The 14,758-nt window shown below is 45.4% G+C and overlaps 1 protein-coding gene across 3 annotated transcripts in view; it reads left to right on the top strand.

The window, feature by feature from the left end:
• LOC120028764 (CMP-N-acetylneuraminate-beta-galactosamide-alpha-2,3-sialyltransferase 4-like) overlaps positions 1-14,758 on the top strand; it is a 73,139-nt gene that overhangs the window by 2,440 nt on the left and 55,941 nt on the right. For all 3 annotated transcript variants that reach the window (XR_005473528.1, XM_038974003.1, XM_038974002.1), the window contains exon 2: positions 12,755-12,811. The gene's annotated coding sequence lies outside the window, so the exon portion shown is untranslated. The remainder of the gene's footprint in view (positions 1-12,754; positions 12,812-14,758) is intronic.

Raw genomic sequence — 14,758 nt, 5'->3', positions numbered from 1 at the left:
AGCGATGCCAATTGTCTCAATAGACTGGCAATCACAATGGTTTCTTGGCAACAGTGGAAACATTGATTAATGTGTTATCTCATAGGCATAGTCCTTTCTCATTATCTATAGTTTCCTCAATCTACAGCCATGATATGATATCCAAGTTTTGAACTACTTATAGGTATGCATAACATTTTAGAATGAACAAACTAGGGATGTACGATATATCGGTGAACATATCGGAATCGGTCAATATTAGCTGCCAACATCGGTATCGGCCCGATGTCTAGTTTAACACCGATGTTAAAACTTCTTAGGGATCAAATCCCGTTAATGGGATCGATTTGACAACATCCGGTGAAATGGCAGAGCGCCAAATTCAAATTAAATTATTAGAAATATTTAACTTTCATACAATCACAAGTGCAATACACCAAATTTAAAGCTTTACTTCTTGTTATCCAGCCTCCGTGTCATATTTCAAAAAGGCTTTCCGGCGAAAGCAAACCATGCTATTATCTGAGGACAGCACCCCATCAAACAAAAACAGACAATCATATTTCATCCCGCCAGGCGCGACACAAAACTCATAAATAACGATATAATTCATGCCTTAACTTTGAAGAGCTTATTCTGTTGGCACTCCAATATGTCCCATAAACATCACAAATGGTCCTTTTGTTCGATAAATTCCGTCGTTATATCTCCAAAATGTTCCAACTCGCCTGACATGACTACACATTATCTAATAAATTACCTGTAATCTTGGTCCAAACATTTCAAACAACTTTCCTAATCCAACTTTACGTTAAAAAATACCTAAATAATCGATAAAATTGAAGACGGGATAAACTGCGTTCAATAGCGGATAAAAACAATGTGGAGCGAGCTTTCAGGTCGCGCGACCCAACCACAACAGAACACTTGGCTATCCACCCAGATAGGAAATGGCTACTTCTTCATTACACAAAGGAAAAACATCAACCAATTTCTAAAGACTTTTGACATCCAGTGGAAGCGATAGGAACTGCAAGCAAGTGCCTTAGAAATCTAGATCCACATAGAAACCCATTGAAAACACTGTCACCTCACCAAAAAAAAAATCCTGGATGGTTTGTCCTCAGGGTTTCGCCTGCCAAATAAGTTATGTTATACTCACAGACATTATTCAAACCGTTTTAGAAACTGCAGAGTGTTTCCTATCCAAATCTACTAATAATATGCATATCCTAGCTTCTGGGCCTGAGTAACAGGCAGTTTACTTTGGGCACGCTTTTCATCCGGACCTGAAAATACCGCCCCCTAGCCTAGAGAGGTGTCACGTTCCTGACCTGTTTTCTGCTGTTTGGTGTGTGTTTAATTGGTCAGGGCGTGAGTTTTGGGTGGGTAGTCTATGTTATGTGTTTTCTATGTTGGGTTAATGGGTTGCCTGGTATGGCTCTCAATTAGAGGCAGGTGTTTGGCGTTTCCTCTGATTGAGAGTCATATTAAGGTAGGTTGTTTCACACTGTTTGTTTGTGGGTGGTTGTCTTCCGTGTCAGTACATGTTACCACACGGGACTGTTTCGGTTTGTCTGTTCCTGTTCGTGTGTTCTTCGTTTCATGTAAGTTCGCAAGTTTAGGTCTGTTTAGTTCGTTTTGTTATTTTGTTTTTCTAAAGTGTTATTTTGTGTTTCGTCGTTTGTCTAATAAATCATTATGTCCACATACCTCGCTGCGTGTTGGTCTGATCCATGCTCCTCCTCATCCGAGGAGGAGGAATATGACGACGATCGTTACAGAACCACCCACCAAACCCGGATCAAGCAGCGGGTTAACGGACAGCGCACGAAGCAGGATTTCTGGTCTTGGGAGGAAATCATGGAAGGAAAAGGACCATGGGCTAAAGTTGGAGTGAAACGCCGCCCATGGGAACAGCTGGAGGCAGCTCGGAGAGCGGAGGAAACCGGAGAGAGGAACCGGCGTTATGAGGGGACGCGTCTAGCACGGAAGCCCGAAAAGCCCGCAAGTACAACCCAAACATTTCTTGGGGGGGGGCTAAGAGGTAGTGGGTCTAGGGCAGGTAGGAGACCTGCGCCCACTTCCCAGGCTAACCGTGGAGAGCGGGAGTACGGGCAGACACCGTGTTACGCAGTAGAGCGCACGGTGTCTCCTGTACGTGTGCATAGCCCGGTGCGGGTTATTCCACCTCCCCGCACTGGTAGGGCTAGATTGAGCATTGAGCCAAGTGCCATGAAGCCGGCTCTACATATCTGGCCACCAGTACGTCTCCTTGGGCCGGCTTACATGGCACCAGCCTTACGCATGGTGTCCCCGGTTCGCCTACATAGCCCGGTGCGGGTTATTCCACCTCCCCGCACTGGTCAGGCGACGGGGAGCATACAACCAGGTAAGGTTGGGCAGGTTCAGTGCTCAAGGGAGCCAGTACGCCTACACGGTCCGGTATATCCGGCGCCACCTTCCCGCCCCAGCTCAGTACCACCAGTGCCTGCACCACGCACCAAGCCTCATGTACGTCCTCAGAGCCCTGTACGCACTGTTCCTCCTCCACGCACTCTCCCTGTGGTGCGTGTCTCCAGCCCAGTGCCTCCAGTTCCGGCACCACGCACCAAGCCTCATTGGCGTCCTCAGAGCCCTGTACGCACTGTTCCTTCTCCCCGCACTCGCCCTGAGGTGCGTGACCTCAGCCCGGTACCACCAGTGCCGGTACCACGCACCAGGCCTATAGTGCGCATCGAGAGTCCAGTGTGCCCTGTTCCTGCTCCCCGCACTAGCCTTGAGGTGCGTGTCTCTAGTCCGGTACCACCAGTTCCGGCACCACGCACCAGGCCTACTGTGCGCCTCAGCGGGTCAGAGTCGGCCGTCTGCCCAATGCCGCCTGTACTGAGCGTCTGCCCAGCGCCGTCTGAGCCATCCGTCTGCCCAGCGCCGTCTGAGCCATCTGTCTGCCCAGCGCCGTCTGAGCCATCTGTCTGCCCAGCGCCATCTGAGCCATCTGTCTGCCCAGCGCCGTCTGAACCATCCGTCTGTCCAGCGCCTTCTGAGCCATCCGTCTGTCCAGCGCCTTCTGAGCCATCCGTCTGCCCAGCGGTTTCTGAGCCATCCGTCTGCCCAGCGGTTTCTGAGCCATCCGTCTGCCACGAGCCATTAGAGCCGCCCGTCTGTCCCGAGCCATTAGAGCCGTCCGTCAGTCAGGAGCCGCTAGAGCCGTCCGTCAGTCAGGAGCTGCCAGAGCCGCCAGCCAGTCAGGAGCTGCCAGAGCCGCCAGCCAGTCAGGAGCTGCCGGAGCCGCCAGCCAGTCAGGAGCTGCCAGAGCCGCCAGCCAGTCAGGAGCTGCCAGAACCGCCAGCCAGTCAGGAGCTGCCAGAGCCGCCAGCCAGTCAGGAGCTGCCAGAACCGCCAGCCAGTCAGGAGCTGCCAGAGCTGCCCTTCAGTCATGAGCTGCCCTTCAGTCATGAGCTGCCCTTCAGTCATGAGCTGCCCTCCAGTCATGAGCTGCCCTCCAGTCATGAGCTGCCCTACAGTCATGAGCTGCCCTACAGTCATGAGCTGCCCTACAGTCATGAGCTGCCCTACAGTCATGAGCTGCCCTACAGTCATGAGCTGCCCTTCAGTCATGAGCTGCCCTTCAGTCATGAGCTGCCCTTCAGTCATGAGCTGCCCTCCAGTCATGAGCTGCCCTCCAGTCATGAGCTGCCCTACAGTCATGAGCTGCCACTCAGTCCGGAGCTGCCACTCAGTCCGGAGCTGCCACTCAGTCCGGAGCTGCCACTCAGTCCGGAGCTGCCACTCAGTCCGGAGCTGCCACCCAGTCCGGAGCTGCCACCCAGTCCGGAGCTGCCACTCAGTCCGGAGCTGCCATTAGTACGGAGTTGTCCCTCTGTCCTAAGCTACCTCTCTGTCCGGAGCTACCTCTCTGTCCTGAGCTACCTCTCTGTCCTGAGCTACCTCTCTGTCCTGAGCTACCTCTCTGTCCTGAGCTACCTCTCTGTCCTGAGCTACCTCTCTGTCCTGAGCTGTCTCCTCTATGTAGGAGGGGCCTTTGTGAAGGTTCCTGGACCATGGTCGGGGGCGAGGGTCGCCACTCAAAGGACGCGAAGGAGAGGGACAACGACAGTGGTGGAGTGGTGTCCTCGTCCACCGCCGGAGCCGCCACCGCGGACAGATGCCCACCCAGACCCTCCCCTTGAGTTGTAGGGGTGCGCCCGGAGTTCGCACCTTGAGGGGGGGGGGTTCTGTCACGTTCCTGACCTGTTTTCTGCTGTTTGGTGTGTGTTTAATTGGTCAGGGCGTGAGTTTTGGGTGGGTAGTCTATGTTATGTGTTTTCTATGTTGGGTTAATGGGTTGCCTGGTATGGCTCTCAATTAGAGGCAGGTGTTTGGCGTTTCCTCTGATTGAGAGTCATATTAAGGTAGGTTGTTTCACACTGTTTGTTTGTGGGTGGTTGTCTTCCGTGTCAGTACATGTTACCACACGGGACTGTTTCGGTTTGTCTGTTCCTGTTCGTGTGTTCTTCGTTTCATGTAAGTTCGTAAGTTTAGGTCTGTTTAGTTCGTTTTGTTATTTTGTTTTTCTAAAGTGTTATTTTGTGTTTCGTCGTTTGTCTAATAAATCATTATGTCCACATACCTCGCTGCGTGTTGGTCTGATCCATGCTCCTCCTCATCCGAGGAGGAGGAATATGACGACGATCGTTACAAGAGGTTAAAAACCAATGTCAAAGCTACCGTGCATACATATATAACGTGTGGAAAATGATGACGCCACATAAAATGACGCCACGTAAAATGATGTGCTACACGTGCAACACAGCATTCCTAACCTAGCCCACAATGTCTGCTGTGTGGATCGAGCAGTTGTTGCGTAGAGTGATGAGTGTGGAGTCAGGTGCAGAGAGCAGAGGATTCGGAAAAAAACACTTATTCCGTACAATAACTGCGCACAAAGAGGGTGACGCCGAACACAGGCGTAAAGCACTCCAAAATCATGTACTAGCCACAATAAGGATTAGCCACAATAGTGGACTTTGCGGTTAGCCTTCAAAATAAAAGTATGGCATAATTCTACTATTTGTATTAATTTGCATCACTGTCAATGACATTTTTATTTTGACGGAAAACCGCAAATTCCACTATTGTGCTTAATCCTTAACACAAAACCCGGTCCGGTCGAGCCTCACAAGCCAGCTGAAGCTAGCTGGCTGCTTATAACGTTAGCTTTGGACAACAGGGTTAAGTATCTGGCTAGCTATTTATTTTCATGAACTGAAGTTCAATTTCAATAGGCAAACAACAAAGTGGCAACCTAGCTAATACTTAGCTAGCTAACTAACTATAGCTACTGAAACAGTTTGTCGTTTTTGCTATATTTTTGGGGAAAAACATTGTTTGCATACATGAGATAGCTAACTTTTTTTTGGTGTGACATATGAAATACAAGTGATAGTGTAATCAATGTGTAATAACTACGTAAAAAATGTATGAACACATTCAATTGTTATGTGACGTGCAGTCATATTCAGGTCCTGATTGGCCAATCAAACTTTATTTGCCACATGTGCCGAATACCACAAGTGTAGACTTTACCGTGAAATGCCCTTACAAGCCCTTAACCAACAGTGCAGTTCAAGAAGAAGAAAATATTTACCAAGTAGGCTAAAATAAAAAGTAACACATTAACAATAACGAGGCTATATACAGGGGGCACCGGTTCCCGAGTCAGTGTGCAGGGGTAATCTGTACATGTAGATGAGGTAATCTGTACATGTAGATGGGTGCGAAGTGACTATGCATAGGTAACAAACAAACAGCGAGTTGCAGCAGTGTACAAGAGGGGGTGTCAATGTAAATTGTTCGGTGGCGATTTTTATGAATTGTTCAGCAGTCTAATGGCTTGGGGGTAGAAGCTGTTGAGGAGCCTTTTGGTCCTAGACTTGGCGCTCCGGTACCGCTTGCAGTGCGGTAGCAGAGAAAACATTCTATAACTTGGGTAACTGGACAATTTTATGGGCTGTCCTCTGACACCGCCTATTATATAGGTCCTGAATGGCAGGAAGCTTGGCCCCAGTGATGTACTGGGCCGTTCGCACTACCCTCTGTAGCACCTTATGGTCAGATGCCGAGCAGTTTCCATACCAGGTGGCGATGCAACCAGTCAGGATGCTCTCGATGGTGCAGCTGTTGAACCTTTTGAGGATCTGGGGGCCCATGCCAAAACTTTTCAGACTCCTGAGGGGGAAAATGTGTTGTTGTGCCCTCTTCACGACTGTCTTGGTGTGTTTGGACCATGACAGTTTGTTGGTGATGTGGACTTCAAGGAACTTGAAGCTCTCAAGCTGCTCCACTGCAGCCCCATCAATGAGAATGGGGGCCTGTTCGGCCCGCCTTTTCTTGTAGTCCACGATCAGCTCCTTTGTCTTGCTCACATTGAGGGAGAGGTTGTTGTCCTGGCACCACACTGCCAGTTCTCTGACCTCCTCCCTATAGGCCGTCTCATTGTTGTTGGTGATCAGGCCTACCACTGTTGTGTCATCAGCATACTTAATGATGGTGTTGGAGTCGTGTTTGGCCACGTAGTCGTGGGTGAACAGGGAATACAGGAGGGACTAAGTACACACCCCTGAGGGGCCCCAGTGTTAAGGATCAGCGTGGCAGATGTGTTGTTGCCTACTCTTACCACCTGGGGGCGGCCCGTCAGGAAGACCAGGATCCATTTGCAGAGGGAGGTGTTTAGTCCCAGAGTCCTTAGCATAGTGATGAGCTTCGTGGGCATTATGGTGTTGAACGCTGAGCTGTAGTTTATGAACAGCATTCTCACATAGGTGTTCCTTTTGTCCAGGTGAGAAAGGGCGGTGTGGAGTGCGATTGAGATTGCGTCATCTGTGGATCTGTTGGGGCGGTATTTGAATTGGAGTGGGTCTAGGGTGTCCGGGAGGATGCTGTTGATGTGAGCAATGACTAGCCTTTCAAAGCACATCATGGCTACCGACGTAAGTGCCACAGGGCGGTAATAATTTAGGCAGGTTACCTTCGCTTCCTTGGGCACAAGGACTATAGTGGTTTGCTTGAAACATGTAGGTATTACAGACTCAGTCACGGAGAGGTTGAAAATGTCAGTGAAGACACTTGACAGTTGGTCCGCGCATGCTTTGAGTACATGTCCTGGTAATCCGTCTGGGCCAGCGGCTTTGTGAATGTTGACCTGTTTAAAGGTTTTGTTAATGTCAGCTACCGAGAGCGTCTTCACACAGTCATCCAGAACAGCTGGTGCTCTCGTGCATGCTTCAGTGTTGCTTGCCTCGAAGTGAGCATAAAAGGCATTTAGCTTTTCTGGTAGGCTCACATCTGGGTATCCCTTTGTAGTCCGTAATAGTTTTCAAGCCCTGTCACATCCGACGAGCATCAGAGCCGGTGTAGTAGGATTCAATCTTAATCCTGTATTGATGCTTTGCTTGTTTGATGGTTCGTCTGAGGGCATAGCGGGATTTCTTATAAGCGGCCGGATTAGTCTCCCGCTCCTTGAAGCGGCAGCTCTAGCCTTTAGTTCGATGCGGATGTTGCCTGTAAACCATGGCCTCTGGTTGGGATATGTACGTTCAGTCACTGTGGGGATGAAGTGTAACATCCGTCTCATCTGACCACTTCTGTATTGAGCGAGTCACTAGTACTTCCTGCTTTTGTTTTTTCTTGTAAGCAGGAATCAGGAGGATAGAATTATGGTCAGATTTGCCAAATGGAGGGTGGGGGAGAGCTTTGTATGCAACTCTCTGTGTGGAGTAAAGGTGGTCTAGGATCCCCCCCCCACTGGTTGCACATGTGAGATGCTGGTAAATATTTTGTAAAACTGATTTAAGTTTGCCTGCATTAAAGTTCCCTGCCACTAGGAGCGCCGCTTCTGGGTGAGCATTTTCTTCTTTGCTTATGGCCTTATAGAGTTGGTTGAGACTGGTCTTAGTGCCAGCTTCGTTTTGTGGTGGTAAATAGACGGCTACGAATAATACAGATGAGACACGCTTATTTGACACGACAAATAGTGTTTTTTGACACACAAAGACCCAAACTGCGTTCCATAGAAATCCTGGTTGGGAATGAAACGACTGAACAAATGAACAGTGAAACAGCACAGCAAGTAAGTGAAAGAAATAGGTTTTGATTATGTTTTACTGGTTATGGGGACATATGTAAATGCTAACAAAATAACTTTTTGTTGTGTGTGTGTGTAACCTTTATTTAACTAGGCAAGTCAGTTAAGAACAAATTCTTATCTACAATTACGGCCTGGACGATGCTGGGCCAATTGTGCGCCGCCCTATTTGACTCCCAATCGCGGCCGGATGTAATAGAGCCTCGATTTGAACCAGGGACTGTAGTGACGCCTCTTGCACTGAGATGCAGTGACTGTGTCCGTGTGTGTGTTAACTATTTGACTTATCGGTATAATTTTTTGGGGGCGAGGAAAATATTGGATTTCGGTGTCCGCCAAAAATATCATGTCGGTGCATCACTACAACAAACAAATATGGGAAATGGTTAACCCATGTGGTTTGTCACAACATCGGTGCATCATGTTTGTGCAGACTAAATTTACTTTACAAATGGAAGGTTTGTTATAATATTGTAATAACACATGAAAAGTAAGCACTGTACTGTTCATCACCAGTGTCAGACTAGACTGATACTTATCCTAGGGATGCAGGCTTGCTCTGTACAGTAGACTAGATGGGTTTGTCTTTTTTAATGTGATGCTAAGTTTAAACAGTGACAAAATGCCACACCACAGAGCCCAGGGAACTGGAGAGAAAATATGCAATCCTGCTGAAACTTTATCTTCTGAGTCAGGGAGTCATCTGTTGTTAGCCTAACTCAGGAACATGACGGCATCACTCTCCAAGCGTCCTCCATTATGTTGGGCCAAATGTTAAAAGGAAAGGCTGTTTTTGGTGTTGCTGCATTCCCTCATTTTTCACTCTCCTCTATGAGGCCCTCTGGTTGTGTTCGTGACCCATCGTTTGTTGTTATCTCAATGTAACATACAGGGTGCTGATGTGGCACGCGGTGATTAGACTAAGTCTGGTGTCTCTCGCCAAGTAGTGTTCCTTCTAGTTTCTTATAAGAGCTGTTCAGTTAAACTGTTTTTCAGATACTAAGCACCTTGTTCAGACCTTACCTAACCTAATGCATACTTGAAAGTTTTTTCACCCCGTAAAAGCTCAGTCATAACATTATTGTTAGGCTATTTTCTAAAGTTGCATGGCATGGCTGCATATGTTATATTGTTTTGTTTTATGGATTGAGTTGTTTGAGCTGAATACATGCACACATGGCTTTGTTTTATTCAGGATTGGGAGAAATCAGATGGCCAGTAATTTTTGGATTAGATGGTAATGTTCCTTCAGTATATTTTCATATTGGCTGAAGGATCAAGGCCTGTAGCCTTCTTGCTAGTATTAGCAAGATACTACAATAAGGAGGCCTAATGGTAATGCTTAGACTATTAGCAAGCAGAAAAATGACAATCACACAATTTCAACTAATGTGTTATAACGGTTTATTAAAGATTATTATTAGTTGATATATTGTTTATAAATAATAATAAACAGTCCAACTACTTATAAACCATTTGTAAATCATTCATAAAGTAGGCTATACCTTAATGTAAAGCGTTGTTACCAGCTTCTATCCCCAAGCCATAAGACTGCTAAATAGCTAACAAAAAGGCTACACAGACTATCGGAGTTGACCTTGGTATTTTATACTTATTTTTGTACTTTCCCTATGCACACTCACAGGCCCTACCCCATAATCACACAAGGGCTGGGCGATATGGCCAAAATATCATATCCCGATATAGGTCATTTCATATTCCGATAACGATGCATATCACGTTATAGCACATTTTCTGTAAATTCAATGACTTAAATGACCACATGTAAAGGCCTATTTCTTATTACATGTTGAATTATACTCAACAAATAAAAAGGTACTTACTCGTATTTGAATATTTATTATATATAGAACCTGTGCAAATTTTCAATTAAGCATGTAACAAAATTAAAAAAATTAATGTATAAAATCTAAAAAGGTAAATAGAAAACACTTCAGCTATAGTTGCAAACAAAATAAACAAAATATATTTATTTTGTTTGCAACTATAGCTGAAGTGTTTTCTATTTACCTTTTTAGATTTCATGAGTTGGTGCTATATATATATATATATATATATATATATATATATATATATATATATATATATATATATATATATATATATATATATATATATATGGGTGCCTGCCTGTTTTGCATGTTATTTTGGCGTTAATACGTGTCACATATCAATTTGCATTTGGTACCTTGGGTCGAGTGTTAGCACCAACTCATGAAACACCCGTTTCTCGACCGTGTAAATTGGGGCCTTGTCTTTGCAGATGTAAGTTGTAACGGCAGCTGTTCTCCTTCCATCTTCGTGATTCTTTGCCATATGGTGTGCCGCGGGCAAAAGCCTCTTGCAACGTCTGAGTCAGGTTTGTTTTGAACACTCAACTGTACTTGTTTGGGTCTCATCCGTAGACTCTCTCTGTACTGTTTCACATGATTCTTGCGTAGGTGGTAAAAGAGGTTAGTGGTGTTTGAGTCTGTTGTCAGGACCGGCCTGCGGCCTATTTTGCAGTGGACGGTTTTCTGGTCTGTGTCAGACTTTTCATACTCAAACCACATCCATGCGACCGAAGTTCCCCCTCTTAGGTACGAGCTCCGTGGCTCTGTGTCATGTTCACTCTCTTCCAAGTTTGTTTGTGTTGCAAATTCCGTGTGGAAGAACGCAAAGCGTCGTCCAATTGACTAAAACTATTGCCGTAAAGAGTGTGATTTGCGACACAAAGAAATAAACTATAGAAAAACGTCTATCGTTTCATATTATGCTCTATCGTCACACGATATATATCGCCCAGCCCTAACTCACACTGATATTCCAACACGCATACAAACACTCACGCCATAATTTGCTCACACACACATAATATGCAGAAACTGTACATTTATACTGACTCTACACACACACACCCACTCTCATACAATCATTATATAGGCTGCTGCTACTCTGTTTATCATATATCCTGATGCCTAGTCACTTTACCTCTATACATATCTAGCTCTATCGACCCAGTATCCCTGCACATTGTTAATATGGACCTGGAAGTGACTGACCCTGTGTATAGTATGCTTGCTTACTTACTTTATTGTGTTTTTCTTATTTTTATATCTTGTGTTTTTGTTCTACCTTGTTATTTTTTAGTATTACATTGTTATTTATTCCTGCATTGTTTTCACTGTACTTGTGCATGTGACATTGAAACTTAAGTAGACTTACAGTATAATGCTCATCTCAAAATGTTGCAGTTATTTTTCCCATGAAAGGAATTTTTCTCAGTTAAAGACGTAATCTCAAATCCAATAGCATTGGTCTATCATTTCAGGTTGTATGACTCCTTAGAGAGACTATTGACATCTTTATCTCTGCTGTGTTTGCCTCAGCCTGGCCAAACAGCTCCCATCCACAGGTAGAAGAGCACTTACAGTAAAGTCGTAAAAAAATCAGCGGTAGCTGTGTGGTGCCTCAGACAGACCTGGATCGGATCCCCTCCACATACGCTAAGGGGCCTGAGGACTTGGGCCTCTGCCAGCCCCACTGTATCCTACCCAGCACTTGGCCCTATCTTCTCCCAGGCTGCTCCCCACATGCCACACAGACAGTCATTGTGCTGCCTCTGAGGACCTGTGCCTCCTGCTCAGAGCAGGCATGTGGAGCTGGTTAGAGCTCCCTCAAAGAAGTTCTCTCACACACTGCGTCATGGAAAAGAGCACTGGGGCTCATAGAGGCAAGAGTTGTCAGGTAGCATATGGCACCGTTGGTTAGGGAAGGAGCCTTTATACCCTCCTGATGTTGGCATTTTGGTTACAACTGAAAGACAGTGCTAAAAGTTCTTCACACAATGCTTGACTCAAGGGTGGAAGAGTTAGCATTGGAATTAAAAGTCAATTGGGGTTCATTTTAAACCACTTGGGAAATGATTCAATTTGCCTATTCATGATTTGTGAGTCAGAATCTTGTTTAGAAATACTAATTAAAGATACTAGGTTGAATGATGAGATCACTGCATTCTGCACTTAAAGTTGAGGAATGATAATGTGCTTAGCGTGGAGATAAAGCAAGCATCCTTTCTTACTGGTTTCCACCAGTCATGCACTCTGTTTGACAGTTTCTAATACTGTGTCACGCCCTGACCGTATAGATCCTTTTTATGTCTCTATTTTGGTTGGTCAGGGCGTGAGTTTGGGTGGGCATTCTATGTCTCGTGTTCTATGTTGTCCTTGTTTTGTATTTCTATGTGTTTGGCCTGGTATGGTTCCCAATCAGAGGCAGCTGTCTATCGTTGTCTCTGATTGAGAACCATACTTAGGTAGCCTGTTCCCACCTGTGTTTGTGGGTAGTTGTTTTCTGTTTAGTGTTTGTTGCACCTTTCAGAACTGTTCGTTGGTCGTTTTGTTGTTTTTGTTCGCGTATTCATCTTTATTAAAAGTATTATGGATACGTACCACGCTGCACTTTGGTCCTCCTCTCCTTCTCCCGACGACGTTCGTTACATACTGGTTGTCTTCATTGTATAAACCACTATTAATGATATTATCTTCTTATAGTCATACATTTGATCACCACATCAGTTACCACTTCATATCGTTCTCCATTGTCTTAATCATTTCCTTTGTTTTACAGGGAGGAACCCAGAGTCTCAACACATCCACCCTTTAAAGGACATGGAGAAAGGCAAAGGTATGGGATTTAGGTTATCGACAGGGCTTTGATTGCTTATAAGACTGCTTAGTAATATACAGTGCCTTCGGGGAAGTATTCAGACCCCTTGACTTTTTCCACATTTTGTTACGTTACAGACTTATTCGAAAATGTATTAAAAATAAATACATCTTTAGCAATCTACACACAATACCTGATAATGAGCGAAAACAGGCTTTTAGAAATGTTTGCAAATGTATTACAAATAAAAAACAGATTACTTATGTAAATAAGTATTCAGACCCTTTGCTATGAGACTCGAAATTGAGCTGAGGTGCATCCTGTTTCCATTGATTATCCTTGAGATGTTTCTACAACTTGATTAGAGTCCACCTGTAGTAAATTCAATTGATTGGACATGATTTAGAAAGGCACACATTTGTCTATATTTACATTTACATTTAAGTCATTTAGCAGACGCTCTTATCCAGAGCGACTTACAAATTGGAAAGTTCATACATATTCATCCTGGTCCCCCCGTGGGAATTGAACCCTGGTCCCCCCGTGGGAATTGAACCCACAACCCTGGCATTGCAAGCGCCATGCTCTACCAACTGAGCCACACGGGACCATATAAGGTCCCACAGTTGCTCGTGCATGTCAGAGCAAAAACCAAGCCATGAGGTTGAAGGGAATTGTCCGTAGAGCTCCGAGACAGGATTGTGTCGAGGCACAGATCTGGGGAAGGTTACCAAAAACATTCTGCAGCATTGAAGGTCCCCAAAAACACAGTGGCCTCCATCATTCTTAAATGGAAGAAGTTTGGAACCACCAAGACTCTTCTTAGAGCTGGCCGTCCATCCAAACTGAGCAATCGGAGGAGAAGGGCCTTGTTCAGGGAGTTGACCAAGAACCAGATGGTCACTCTGACAGAGCTCCAGAGTTCCTCTGTGGAGATGGGAGAACCTTCCAGAAGGACAACCCTCTATGCAGCATTCCACCAATCAGGCCTTTATGGTAGAGTGGCCAGACGGAAGCAACTCCTCAGTAAAAGGCATATGACAGGCCGCTTGGAGTTTGCCAAAAGGCACCTAAAGACTCTCAGACCATGAGAAACATGATTTTCTGGTCTGATGAAACCCAGATTGAACTCTTTGGCCTGAATGCCAAGTGTCACGTCTGGAGGAAACCTGGCAACATCATGCTGTGGGGATGTTTTTCAGCAGCATGGACTGGGAGACTAGTCAGAATCGAGGCAAAGATGAACAGAGCAAAGTACAGAGAGATCTTTGATGAAAACCTGCTCCAGAGCGCTCAGGACCTCAGACTGGGGCAAAGGTTCACCTTCCAAGAGAACAATGACCCTAAGCACACAGCCAAGACAACACAGGATTGGCTTCAGGACAAGTCTCTGAATGTCCTTGAGTGGCCCAGCCAGAGCCCAGACTTGAACCTGATCGAACATCTCTGGAGAGACCTGAAAATAGTTCTGCAGCAACGCTCCCCATCCGACCTGACAGAGCTTGAGAGGATCTGCAGAGAAGAATGGGAGAAACTCCCCAAATACAGGTGTGCCATGCTTGTATCGTCATACCCAAGAAGACTTGATGCTGTAATCACTGCCAAAGGTGTTTCAACAAAGTACTGAGTAAAGGGTCTGAATACTTATTTGAATGTAATATTTCAGTTTCTATTTCTAAAAACCTGTTTTTGCTTTGTCATTATGGGGTATTGTGTGTAGATTGATGAGGGAAAAAACGATTTAATCCATTTTAGAATAAGGCTGTAATGTAACAAAATATGTAAAAAGTGAAGAGGTCTGAGTATTTTAAGAATGCACTTTATATATACATATATGTTTTATACAAATCGACTTAGTCATGCGTGCATACATTTTGCGTATTGGTGGTCCCAGGAATCGAACCCACTACCCTGCCATTACAAGCTTGTGTCCCTCCGTTATGTAACAGGTTGTACAAAGGACAA

This window comes from Salvelinus namaycush, chromosome 34, assembly GCF_016432855.1.
Source record: "Salvelinus namaycush isolate Seneca chromosome 34, SaNama_1.0, whole genome shotgun sequence".
Lineage (NCBI taxonomy): Eukaryota > Metazoa > Chordata > Actinopteri > Salmoniformes > Salmonidae > Salvelinus > Salvelinus namaycush.
This window is presented reverse-complemented; position numbering and strand designations above follow the sequence as displayed.